Source organism: Melospiza melodia, chromosome 4 (assembly GCF_035770615.1).
Source record: "Melospiza melodia melodia isolate bMelMel2 chromosome 4, bMelMel2.pri, whole genome shotgun sequence".
In the NCBI taxonomy this organism is placed as follows: domain Eukaryota; kingdom Metazoa; phylum Chordata; class Aves; order Passeriformes; family Passerellidae; genus Melospiza; species Melospiza melodia.
Genome location: NC_086197.1, coordinates 15291328 through 15305069, shown reverse-complemented (window position 1 = coordinate 15305069; position 13742 = coordinate 15291328). Strand labels below are relative to the sequence as shown.

At 46.9% G+C, this 13742-nt stretch overlaps 2 long non-coding RNA genes across 3 annotated transcripts in view; one reads left to right on the top strand and one right to left on the bottom strand.

Moving 5' to 3' along the window:
* Window positions 1-2288: 2288 nt before the first annotated feature.
* The window catches only part of LOC134417133 (uncharacterized), a 48350-nt gene continuing 36896 nt past the window's right edge, over window positions 2289-13742 (top strand). For both annotated transcript variants that reach the window (XR_010027511.1, XR_010027512.1), the window contains exon 1: window positions 2289-2319. This is a non-coding gene — a long non-coding RNA (uncharacterized LOC134417133). The remainder of the gene's footprint in view (window positions 2320-13742) is intronic.
* LOC134417964 (uncharacterized) lies at window positions 3261-8521 on the bottom strand. The gene is made up of 3 exons (XR_010027651.1): window positions 8453-8521; window positions 7909-8015; window positions 3261-5043 (listed from the first exon to the last, which is right to left on the bottom strand). It is a non-coding gene; the product is annotated as an uncharacterized LOC134417964 (long non-coding RNA).

Sequence of the window (13742 nt, the reverse complement as noted above, 5' to 3'; positions counted from 1 at the left end):
TAGTTTCATAATAAAAAATTTTTTAATTAAAATGATCAGCTGCCTACCGCATGCAATTTTTTTTTTCTTTCTGCCATTGACAACGATGAATGTAAGGACAGAATGGTAATCGATGTTATAGCGGAGCTGAGCTGCATATGTTTGTACCTGATGGATGTAACATATATATCTTTATCTCTATATAAATATGCAAAGATCTAGCGCTATCACCATTGTTTCCTTGCCCTTCTGTGTTGCAAATGTGTATCCAAATCAAAAGCATGATTAATGATTGCATTGTCCTTCCTGAAATCACTGCACATTACAGAATTCCTCCTAAAGCCCAAGTCCTAAAAAAGAGGGCGCTGCATCCCGCGTTTGGGGATGCGGTGTGACCCTGTCCTCCTGCGCGGCCCTGACCCATCGGGGCAGGAAAACACGGGGATGGCACCGCCACCTAAAGCACGGGGCGCTGTGCTGCCTCTGCGAGCGCTGGCTGGGTCAATAAAACCGTGGCGGGGAAGACGGGAAGCGAGAGGCGAAGGGAGATAAAATTAAATAAATAAATAAAGTAGTAGAAAAGTAGAAATCGGTGGCAGCGTAGAGCTATTGGCCTTTCCAAACTTGTTATTCTGCCCAAATAGCGTGATCTGCCTGTAAAAGTACCCAATTACCAAGACTCAAAAAGAAATTGGACTCTTCCCCCCATTCCCTGCTTTTTTTTTTTTTTTTTTTTTTTTTTTTTTTTGGCTAGCCTGCTTGTTGTCAGTTAGCAAGGACGTGACCAGAATTCGCCTCCTTTTCGCCTGGCTCCTGCATCACTTGCAAATTCAGTTTGCGTGCACCAAGCCAAGCGGAAAGCAAAGCTCAAAACGCATCTTAAAAAAAAAAAAAAAAGGAAAAAAAAAAAAAGGAAAAACCCAACAAAGAGTGAGGAGAGCCAGTGTATCGTACGGAGTTAAAAAGAAAAAAAAAATAGTCCGCTCCGCTACAAATGTGCCGTCGAGTTGCGAGGGATGCGCTATTTTTAAAAAAGAGGAGGGAAAAACTTTGGTGGAGGAGGCTGGAATTTTCCCTCAGTGTGTGTGTATGCGTAACTATATATATATACATATATATATATATGTGTGTGTGTGTATGTGTGTAAAATATATATATATGCAGGGACGCATATGCACACATGGACGCTTACACGTGTGTATTCCTGCATTGCTTTTGCCCCTTCGCCTCCTCCCCCCACGCCCTGAAATGATCAATACGTGATTTAATCGCGGGGGGGGGAGGGCAGAGGAGGGGGAGGACGGGACGGGACACGGTGGGGTCACGAAATCCCTCATTACTTTAGCACAAACACTCATTGTTTTAAGCGCTCGTGGAACTAATGTTTAGTTATGAAAATAATAACCGTTATATGCCGCCATCCGCTCTCCCTTTACAGCATCTCCCTTTTTATTTACCCACTTTTGCAAGTGTACAGATAAGGTATGCAAAGAAAGTGTAGCGAGTAATTTATAGCTATGAATATAACATTAGGATAATGTTTCATTCTGTTACAAAGGCGAAATTTCTCTTCCTTGTGTAGACAGGTGTTCTTTTTTGCTCACTTCTGAATAGTAAATATCCAGACTCATTAAACTAAAGGCAAAGTTACGCTCTTGTTCGCTACAATGTATAAGACAGGCTCAGAAATTCACCACCTCCTCCCTCCCTTTTCCCCTCAGCCCCCTCCAGAAAGAAAGAAAGAAAGAAAGAAAACACACACACACAATTTTACTGAAGATAGGGAAAGGGCAAAGCAGGATTGGGGTAAATCTCATTACATCTGCTCTAATCGCTTAGCAACACAAAGCCTTTTCTTGTATTAGCGCGGAGAGCCTTTCAGCGCTGCCTGACAGACAGTATTCAGTTAGCATTAGTAAACTCCATAAATCAGGGACTTCTTTGGGCGCACTATAAGTTTTAGAACTACTCAGGATTTGCTTGGGGGTGGGGGAAGAGGAGCGGGGAGGGGATGTGCGTGCAGATGAAGGCTGCTTGGCCACGGGTTTAATAATTTATCTACCTGTGTGTTTATTTCTCGCAATGCACGAAAGCTGTCCCGCCAACAATTGCCAGAGTGAGTGCCCTCCCCAAGCCACGGGCAGCGGGGCAGCCCGGCCAGGCCAGCGGCGCTGGGTGGGCAGCGCTGTCCCCACCGGGAGATCCGGGCGGGAGCCTGCCCGAGGTGTGGGGTTCACCCTCGCTCCCCATCCCTGCTCCGCCGCTGCCCACAGCCCCCGTGATGATATCTTATGCACAAACTTTGCATGCGTGAGCAGCGCCCTCCGCCCTCCCGCACAGGTAAGAGTGAGGGGGAAGCTCCCCAGGCCCTGTGTGGGGAAGAGCTGTGGGCATCTCTTTGAGCCCAGCCTTGCTCTCACCTTCCCCTCCGAGAGGCGCCGACCCGCACCCAGCCCCGCTAGCACCCCGGGGGGTTCACCCCCTGTTCTAATTTTTTTCCCCCTCTCTTTTTTTTTTTTTTTTTTTTTATTTATTTGTTTATTTGTTCCCCCTCCTCCTTCCTTTTTCTGCCGCGCCCCTCCCCGCGGCGGCGGCGGGGCAGGTCCTGCCTTTTGTGTGTGCGGGCCGGCCGGGGCAGGCGGGGGGGCCGGGCAGGCAGCGGGCAGCGCTGTCCCCGCGCGTGTCGAGCCTCGGCCTTTATCGCGGCGGCGGCGGCGCGGCGGGGGCCCGGCCGGGGCTCGGGGGCGGCGTGCGCCCGCCGCAGCTGCCGCAAGCCCGCCCGCGCTCCCCGCCCGCCCCGCGCTCCCCGCCCGCCCCGCGCTCCCCGCCCGCCCCGCGCTCCCCGCCCGCCCCGCGCTCCCCGCCCCGCTCCGCGCTCCGCTCCCTGCCCCGCTCCGCGCTCCCCGCCCCGCTCCGCGCTCCGCTCCCCGCCCGCCCGCGCTCCCCGCCCGCCCCGCGCTCCCCGCCCGCCCCGCGCTCCCCGCCCGCCCCGCGCTCCCCGCCCGCCCGCGCTCCCCGCCCGCCCCGCGCTCCGCTCCCCGCCCCGCTCCGCGCTCCCCGCCCCGCTCCGCGCCCGCCCGCGCTCCCCGCCCGCCCCGCGCTCCCCGCCCGCCCCGCGCTCCCCGCCCGCCCCGCGCTCCGCTCCCCGCCCCGCTCCGCGCCCGCCCGCGCTCCCCGCCCCGCTCCGCGCCCGCCCGCGCTCCCCGCTCCGCTCCGCGCTGCCCGGGCACCTGCCCAAGGAGAGCCGGGCACACACACACACACACATGGGACGCCCTGGCCCTGCGCTCCACCATAATGCAGCGCGTATTACTCAGTGCATTCAGGGATTAGCTCGGCTTGGAGTGCGGGACGACTCTGCGCCTCTCCTCGCCTCTTGGAAAGGGGAGAGGGGAGAAGCGCCCCCAGCTCACCCCCGCTTGCCTCTCCTCTCCCCTCCACCCCGGTTTGTCCCAGCGACTTCAGCTCCCATGCGAGCGGGCTCTTAGCGTGTCAGGCCGCACAATGCGGGGCTAATTCCTGCTGCAAAAGGCAAGTGGTGAAGAATCAATCGCAGGCTTTATACAATCAAAAGGGATGATGGGCTTGGGGTTGCAAATTTTTTTTTTTTTTAAAGTTCCTTACCCCAGCCTGAATTTCTCCTGCTCCTTACCCCCGTCCTATCAATAATCCCATGCAGGCGATTGCAGAGCGAGGTAAAGCTATCATTTGTATGCGCCTGAAGATTAATTTCCCCCATGTACCAACTCAACGGCATAGTTATCTCTTTAACAGGGAAAACAGTTTGGCTCCATTGTCGGGTTGCCAAGACTGCCTTTTGAGAAAGGGAGCCCGGCTAGCCTCTGATCAAACTCAAAGGTTAGTTAAAAGACAAAAACAGCTGAAAATCTTCATGAATAATGCTGTTTCCCCGAGCCCAGTGTAGTGCAAGCGCACATTTCAATGCCAGAGCATTTTGTTATGCTGCTCGCCTAAGTCAGAATTTCACAGAAAAGGCAGAGAAGAAAAGCTCCAACAATTAGAGGGGGCCTGTCAGAAAACATTAACGCCTTCCTCGCCCAGCCTGTCAAGCGTGCTGGAAATAAAAAACGGGCATAGCGAATCGCACCTCCACCCTCCGGAGCTGCAGGAGGGAGAGGGAGGGGGAGTTAGGGACAGAGAAGTAAAGAGAGAGAGACAAATGGACAGGCCCAGGCAGTTAACAGTCCCCGTCGGCTTTGCAGTTCATCCAAAAGCTGGAAAAAGAAGGGGAAAGGACCTGCAGCTGGATGTTCTCGCTTGATATTCATCCTTCTGTTTCATGCCCCAGAATTATATTTGTTCTCAGGACCATTGAATAGACACACACAAACACAAAAACACAAACATGCGTGCATGCGCTCAGACTGTCCCTTTACACCTTCAGCCCTTTCCTGCATCAGCCCTGCAGAGCACACCAGGTACCTGATGAAACAGCAGCCCAGCAGAGCTGTTACCACTTTCTGCTTTCTTCTCCCTCCAGTCTCATGTCTAAGTTTCCACCTCTGTTACCATGCAGTTGTCCAGGGTGGCCAACCTGCAGCTGGGCTGAAGGAGTTCATGTCAGAGAAGCTGTGCTTATGTATAGCACCAGAGCTATCTTACTCTTTAGAATTTTTTAGGAAAATGTGTTTCAAGCTTCCCCTGCACTGATGTTGATTTCTGTAAGTGAACATCTAGACTTTGACTTTCCTGGCCCAAGCACAGAGTTTTAGCAGTAATTTCAATAACAAGAGAGCTCTGGTTCATCTCTTACTGTGAGCAAAACCTCAGACCACCACTTAAACTTTTTTTTTCTTCTGCCTCGTTGCCTTTGTTGTCTCATTGCAAAGACATGTATATGTTAATAACTGATAAGGAGCAGATCAGCACTGAGCAGCTTCTACATACAGCCTTCTCCTGGGTGGGGAAGAGTGGAGGAAATTACTCCTGTGCATTGTAGTATTCATATGGGGGTTGAAAAAATGAAATTGCAGCAAAATACAAAGTAACTGAAGGTTGAAGTAACTTCCAACCATCCAATCTGAGGTGTTCCAGGGGTTATATCTGTAAAGAGATACAGAAACACAGTTCAGACAGCGTGAGAAAGACATCAGACTGCCCATGGTTAGAGAGCTGTGTGATTCCTATACATCCTGTGGGAGAAAACTCTAACCTTGGGGACAGGAACTCCCCCAGGAATCCATACACACCCTGGAGCAGCACAGTACATCCAGGCAAAATGGTACTTGCTGCTCCCCTTCAGAGAAAGCAGGGATCTGGCTTTGGAGCCACATATATCCCTTGGAGGATGTATGCACAAGAAAAGCCTCACAGAGCGCTGGGACTTTCATTGGCTCTGACACTTCTGTCCTGGAGAAACACAAGCAACTGGTAGGAGAGGGGAGAAGTTTCAAGAGATATTTTTTCTCCCTCTGTCTGGCTCTCTGGTACTTACCATCCTAATTACAGGGGGGTAAGATGGGTAAAAATGCAGGCATTGGAAACTAAGGGCATTGATCATGGACTGAAGCTATGTAGGTTCATTGCTGGCTGTGACTTTGCCCTGACTCAATCCATTTCAGCCTGAGATCCACAAGTGCTAAGCAGAGACCACAAGTAGTTCCTCACAGATGCCTGGGGAGAACCCGAGAAAACTGGCAAGGGAGAGGGGCTCTGTGATCCAGACTCTGCTTCGTGCAAGGTGCTGTGGGAAGAGCCAGTGCATTCTAATAGTCTGCCTTATTTTCCTGGGGGACAGACAATCCATGCTTCCTTTTATCCCATTGCAAACAAGATTCAATCCAGTTTTTGGTCCTTACCTAACACCCAGGAAAGGACACTTATATATCCTAAAACATCAGACTAAACATCTGTATGTTGCACCATATGTGACCTGTGGGTTGCTTAGGAGTAAAACTCCTTTGAAAATGTTACCCAACAAACCATGTATTTCAATCTTTCCTTAGACCCTATAAACAACTACAGCAGTCAATTGCAAAGTTTTCTGCTGGTCACTGCTGCTTTGCACAAACATGTGGCTTTCTTGCTTTCTACTTCTATATATTCCCAATAGCACTGGGGAAGGAAAGATAAACTTCACAAAGACTCCCTATAACCAGCTCCCATGGCATAACCCAGGCCTTTGCTATAGGGGAGGGGAACTGTCTTCCCAAATGGAGCTCAAACTCATTTGGTTCAATTTTGCAGAAGCAGATCACTGAGGGAGCACAGGTTCCAGTTTTGGGATGAGATCCTCCTCCCTGCCCACCAGTCACACCACTCTCTTGCTCACTCTACCCTCCTGCTGCTGGCCACAGCTTGGAGCTATTTTAATTTGCACTTGCTGGACTGTCAGGGCTACATCACTCTGGAAGAGGAAAGGAAAAGCCCCATATTAGTAAAGTGTGAAATGCAGTTTTGACTGAAAAGAGAAGCCATTTCGACATGATTATACCATGACAGTGCAGATTAAAACCCTGCCATATGGCCTAAGATAGGTTTGTTCTTACTTTCAGGTAACAACACATTGCTAATTAAGTGGTGATGACATTTCCAAAGGAAAAAGAAAAAAAAGAAAAAGAAAAGCCACTTGTATGTGAAATAAAGACAGTCAAGAGAAGGGAAGACATCAATTGGTGCTCATAATAGTGGAAATCAGCTTCCTTTTATCATTGTGGTTTGGTCTGAATAGAAGAGAATTTGTTTGATTTGTTATTGAGTAAAAAATAATTCATGTGTGCCCTTGTAGATGTGAACACAGGGCTCCTGAAAGGCACCTGACTGACAGTGCAGGAGAGCAAAGTCCTGCATCACATCCAGGACAAACACAGCATGGGCAACAGCTCAGAGAGGCTCCCACCCTGCTTTGCCAAGGCCCTGCAAGAGGGTGATGGAGATTTCCCTGAGCAGGGTGGGAAGCCAGCCGGCCTCTTAAATGGCAGTCACATTTAAGCACGTACTTTAGTGTCTCTCTGTACTGGACAGCTTTGCTTTTGCATCTCAGGGGATACAGCAGCAAATGATGGCAGAGCCAGCTGACACAAAACCCACAGTCCTGTCTACAGCCACTGCTGCGTCTCTGTGGATAGCAGTAGCTTTAAGAGAATAAATGGAATAGTATCACACTGTTGGTTTACGAGCAAAGGGTCACTTTGCCCATTAATAACCAGGCCTTTGAGACTTTCAGATGAAGGCCATTCTTTAAAGACCTACATTTTACTTGCAGTTTCTTTTACTTGTTTTACACATATATAAATGTGCATATATTCCTCCATGCCATACAGACTCCATTCAGAGCAGATGACTCAAAAGTCTGAAAAACAGGCAGTGGGACACATTTTGCTTCATCTTGTGTTATGTTTCATAGCAAACCTCATTTTAGGTTGCTCTAATGTACATCATGTGGGTCTGCCTAGTTATGAGCCCTGACTTAGCAAGGACACTTGCAGTGCCTATCCTGTCAAACAGGAGCTACGATCAAACAAAAAAAGAGGCACAACTTCCATACTTCCATCTCTTCCTGACTATGTTGCTGCTCAGTTGAACTCCAGAGCTTCATGTGGTTCACAGATTTTGCATGCTCAATGATTTGAGCCAAACCTAACCAATTAAGGTTCTAGAAGATGAAAATGCCCCATGGACAGGTCTGGCAGCACTTTATCCTTTCTGCTCTCAATTTTTTGCTTCTTTCTCTTCTACCTCTTTAGTCTCCCAGTTCTCATATCTGGGATTGCACCATTTTGAGAGTTATGCCTGAACCAACTCCCAGAGTAAATACTCATTCACTTGTAAACCTCTTCAGGCAAACATTCTCACATCTCACCCTAGCACAGTATATTGAGAATGAGTGTGGGTTGGAAGGAGACCAGCAAACCAAGAAGAAAGCACAGATGAAGCCTTCAGAAGAATCTGCTAGCAGGTACTACGTACCTTAGTCCCAAATCCCTCTGGTCTTCACCAAAGGTTTGGGTTCTGCCCCTTAGGGACTCTCTGGTGAGGATGGTGGCCAATTTCTCCTGCCTCTGAATCCAGCAAGCCTGAAGGAAATAATGCTGGGTAAAAATGCTGGCAATTGTCTCTACATGTGCAGAAAGGAGAATGGCATGGACCTGCAGTGCCAGAGGATGCAGTGCAAGATGCTGTGGCAGAAATCATGACAGGGAGAGGGGCCCTACTGGACAGCAGTGCTGTGTACAGCACAGAGCAGGGCTGTGATGAGTTAAATGGGAGCATATATAGGAAGAGCAACGCTGAGCAGATCCTCCTGATACCCAGGCAGTGGGTGTCAGATCCTCCTGCCACCTAGCCCCAGGAGATTATTCCATAGCAGCCAGCAGCACCCCAGGGCTCCCACAGGTCCCTCTTGTGTTCATGCATATGTCAGAGGAGATGTGTTTGTGCAGGTAGAGATGCTTATAGAGAAGGCTGGCAGGGGTGTGAAACAAACACAGGATAATAATGGCTTTATCCTTACTTCAGCTACTTGGTCTCTATCTGAAGGCAGATGTGTTTTCAGATCTATTTTCACTTTCTCCAAGATCCTGTGGAAATCACTGTAAAGAGATTACCCTGTACAGAGAAACAGAAACAAAACAGCTGCTGGAGAAAGCAGTGAGCAAATCTCCTTCCCTCCTCCCTTGCTCCAAGTTAAATGCCAGAAGACCAGTGCAGCCCCAGGACAGCTGAGGAGGACAAAGACACATCCAAGAGGGCCACTTTGCTCAGTCTGGGCTGTCCCTTGGCTTCTCTGCATGGCCAACCCCCATCTTCTTGGCACTTCACTTTTAGTTACCACTACTCCTCTCTCTCTGTGTGGGGAACTGCTACTGACCAATGGAGCATTTATAAATAGAACAATGTTTAATTAACACAACAGTAGGACAGACTTGTTGAAATACTTCCCAGACAGCAGGCAAGAGTCCTGACAAGAAGACTATTATGGGAATTTTAATGAATCCTTCCAGAGTGGGACAGCTTCCATACACCTACATTGCAATGACTAATTTTGTTTGTGAAAATTGTATTGGTAAATGATGCAGAGTGACAATAACGTTGGGGACCAGCAAACTGAATAAAGTCACTGGGTGACTGTGTGAAATACTGCCTACAGACAGAGTGCTTACTAAATGCAGTGCAGTCATGGGTCCGAGTGCCCAAAAGCCCAGCTACAAATGGAGTTTGCATAAGGCAGGCAAAGAAGCAATTAAATAACCCAAACAAGGATTTAGCTGTGCCAGATGACACCACAGCATGAAAAGAAGCAGGGGCTGAGCAACCACTTCTGTGAGACACAACCAGGAGCATGTGCCTTATTAACACCACTGTTAAATGCATGCTTGCTAGCTGCTGCTGCTGTAATTGAGACCACTCACAGATATCCTTGCCATCTCCCTTTCTAAGAAAACAGGAAATTAAAATCGTCGGCCCCAGTGCTGGGCCTGTGTAAGGTTCCCACCTATGACAGAGCAGCCTACTTCTTCTAACAGGGATGTGAGAAATGTGAATCAGGGGCCACTGGAAGGACAAAATGTACAATGTCAGTGCATTCCCATGAGATCACCTCCGCCTAGCTCTGGAAACTTTTCTCACTCTAGCAGAGACATTGTATACCATCAGTAACCCAGTGGCTGTAATCAATAAGTACTAACAAGCTCAGAATTTCAGAAAGAGCTTTTTATCCTTAAAAATCTTAAGAAAAAGCTCCCAGGAAGACAGTCTGCAATGACAAATGTGTTATATTTAGATTTTTCAGCTCAGCTCTCCACTGCTGTGCTGTACAGACAGTAGCCAGCAAGGGACTCTCTGCAGGCCCTGTTCTTCTGACTTCATTGTTATACATCCGAGGTTCTTTTTCCCCAAAGATCTAGATTTTAATGAATGGATTCAAGATATGCCTTATCTATCCAGGGAGACTAGGCACCACCAGTTTTCTTCTCTGATTTTGCCATTTTCTCTTCCTTACAGGCATATCACTTTTTTTTTTTCTGGAGTACAACAATTAAGGTGAATGCACATTGACTACTGAAACATGTTGTAATGCATTCCAAACAAAACAGTGTTGGAAAGTGAGTTTGGAATGGAAATGTATGCTAAAATAGTGAGAAGAGCAGTAAAATACATATTTTGGTGCATTACTTCAAAAATTCAGGACCAAAATAATTTCTGAATTGTTGGGCTTGACAATGATGTACACAAAGCTGACCAAGAAAATAAACAGAATTATTGCTGAAAACTTCAGTAATACATAAGGATTTCACAGAACTGGAGTCAATCTTTGCAAACTGCTTACCATAAGCTTTGATTTGCTGAGAAAAAGATATGAGGGAGGACAAAATATATTCTTTTTCCTGCTACAGATGCTGCATTCAGAGGTGCAGGACGCAAAAAAAAACATTGATTAATTTTTATCCCCACGCATCTGTTTCCTGTTGAATTCTTCCCTTTGCATAATGTGGAGCCTTGCCTGTCAGATTAACGCAAGGCTTCACCCCCAGACAAAAGTGCTGGCCTCTGACAAATCCATCTAGAGCACACCTAGCTCCATCGGTGGGCACATTATAAAAGGTAATGAGCCTGACACCCTCCAGCTCCAGCTGCTGCAGCAGCGTGTAATGAGCGCGGCTCTATGGGCTCTGGCGCTCGCTCTGAAACGCCATTGAGAGCCCAGACAGCATGCCACTGAATTTAATTTACTGCTTAGCATCAGCTGGCCCCAGATGATGGAAGGTCATCTGTATGGAGGGTCAAGTGGGATAAACAGCTCCAAATCTCCCTTCTGCCCAAGGGCTCAGAGCTGGTAAGCCCCAGGGCAAGCAGGCACGGACCTGATGGGGGCATGTTGGCTGAGCAGGCTCCACAGGCAGATTCCTTTGGAGCATCTGTTCTCCCAGATGAGAAATCCCTCCCATTGACCACATCCCACCAGCATTTTCACAGAAATGTTGAGAAAATCCAGTGCAATAGGCCAGGTTCCTTGCGGGAGTTAGTCTGCCATTGTAGGTATTTCTTTTCTGATAGAGTAACTTTCCTACGTTCATAACAAGACATCACACTGTATTTTGCTTGTAAGGTATCAAGAATTTTCAGATCATAAAGTACCATCATTCTGTTTCAAGAAAGCGAGGCTGGAATGAAAGTTTGAATAGCCCAGAAAGAGCCAATGCCAGAGATAAAAGGAAAAAAAAGAAAAAAAATGGAAGCACATGGTGATACTACCTTTAGTGTTGTACAACTCAAGGATGTGAAGAGCCAAGGCAGTGATACTGTATTTAATTCCTCCCTGGGACTTTTTCTGCCATGCCATAAATATGTTGTGACTCTAAGCTTTGTGTGTATATAAAACTAAACCCAGTCAATGAGAAAATGTAAAAGATTCATTTGTAAGTTCAACCTTAGGGCTGGACCTGCCTCTGCTGAGAGACTAACAAATCATCCCATGCTACAAAAGATTATGATCTTGGAAGAGCAGGACTGAGAAATGCAGGTCTGGCAGGGAAGAGGGGCTATTTCCCAATGAGAAGATGGGTAATGCTCTTTAAGGATGTCCCAGACTTAAAGCCATAGATGTGACTATGCAGTAAGAATCGGCACAGCCAGATTCAGTCTCTGAAAAGCGTAAAGATGCTAATGGGAATGGGGGCCTGGGGCCTGGGGCATGGTGTGCTCCAGGCAATTTCTGCATCTGCTCTTCAAAGACACAGCCATTGAATCCAATGAGACCACCTGAGGAGTAGGAAACCTTCCTGAGAGAGCAACACAGGCAGAATCAGACCCCCAGGGAGTGTAATATAGGTCTTTAAAAATTTGTCTCACTGTGTGGTGGCAGGTTTCTCGCTGGCTTCTCTGCCTGCATGCCTGCTCACATGTCCATACGGCACAGTGTGTGTGCTTGGCTTGATGCAGCCCTTACATGGGCATGTTCTTCCTCTGCTCACAGGACACCAGGGGCTTGGGACAGTCACATGTGGGGCAGGCAGGGCCCAAAAGCAGAGCTGCACAGCTCCCTCCATGTGGGCAGGCTGTCCTGCAGCACAAAGGCAGGTACCATCGCTCTGCCTGCACACTGGTACTGCACAGATATAATTATGCCCCAAACATTTCCCTTTCTTTAGATATTGCCATCTCTTCCAGCACAGACAAAGACCTCTTGTGAGGCTGTGCTCCTTTTCTGTGCAGATGACAGGTGGGAATGAAGGTTTGATATAAATATGCCCTGGTCTGAAGTGGATGGGGAGCAAGATCTGGCCTAATTTTCCACCCTGAACAAACAATTTTGCTTTGCTCGAAACTTTTTCTAAAAAGAATAAGCTCAATTAAGAAAACCACAACAGCACAACTTTTAAAAAATACCATCGTTATTGTTCGTGTGGGTTTTGGGTGGGCTGTGGAAATTGATTTACGAGTCAACCACTTTTCTCTTTTCTTGCCATCTCTCGCTTGAGTGGTTTGTAGGCCTTGGCCCTTTCTTTCACTCAAGGAGAATAAGGTTGTCTATGGAAGAGGTCAGCATTTCAAATTGGTGGAGTTCAACTGCACAAATGACATAGAACTGACAAGAAAAGACAGGGGGTTTGGAGGTCATAGACTGCATAGGTCCTGGTTAGGGTTTTCGCTTTGTGATGGGACCTGGCACCAAAATGAATTAAATAACAGGCTTAAGGACTATTGAGGGAAGGCTGAATGCAAATCAAAGATAAGTAGAAGTTTTCTTTCCTAAAAGGGGAATAATTTTTTTTCCTTACCTCCCCCTTTCCATATCTGCACAGGCAAGGTCTGCATGTTAAACATGATTTAGCAGGCATTATTCTGGAGCCTTTTCATCAGGTTTCTGCAGTGATTGCCTATCTTGGCCTATGATTAATGATCTGCTGTGCAATTTGGAGGCTATAATGACTCAACAATCCACACACAAACTATATAGTCGCATTCCTTTTGCAGATTTGCCAAGCTGTTACCAAGGGGCCCACAACCAAGCAGGATTGTTAGAGAGATAGCTAAACATTTCTGCAAATGCCATTCTGCCCTTATCTTGCTGAGAAGTGCGTTGGGCAGCAGGCTCATTTACAAAATTCAAAGCCTAGGTTTTAGCGGTTCCTTTAAAAAAAAAAAATCTGGACTGAAATAATCATTAAAAAGGCTGGTAAGAAAAGATCCTGGTATATGGCCTCTCAGTGATTATACAGACAAAATACTTTCTTTGTTTCCAAATTTTGAATCTGATTAATCGATGCCTAATGCTATTAATGCAGTTTGAAAGCAAAAAAAGTTAATCTTAGGAAACCCATGCCATAAATGAAATCTGAAAATCCAAGCAGATTTTGAAGTGAAAGCTTTGTCTTCATTTCAGTTTCTACACAAAAATAGGCTACGGGATTTATTTATAGACTTCAACTGGATCTGTATCCAGTTAAAAACTGTCTGTAGAAAACTGCTTTACAAACATTTTTTTGAAAGCATAGGCCATGATAAGCATGAGTTTGGAAAATCCAGTTTCTGTTTATAAGGTTGTTTTAAATAAAAGTAAATGGAAAAAGGAAAAGTGAAGATAGCTACTGATGGAGTCTTTCAGACTTAAGTTATCTTTAAGTTATCTTAAGACATAAGTTATCTTTCAGACATAAGTTATCTTTATCTATATATGAGTTTCAGACATAAGTTATCTTCCGAAAAATAATTTTAGGATAATACAAATATGTTCCCGTTTCCAGTATTAGTTATTACATGATGCCCAAATAATTCTACCACAACTGAAAAGATTTCTCATA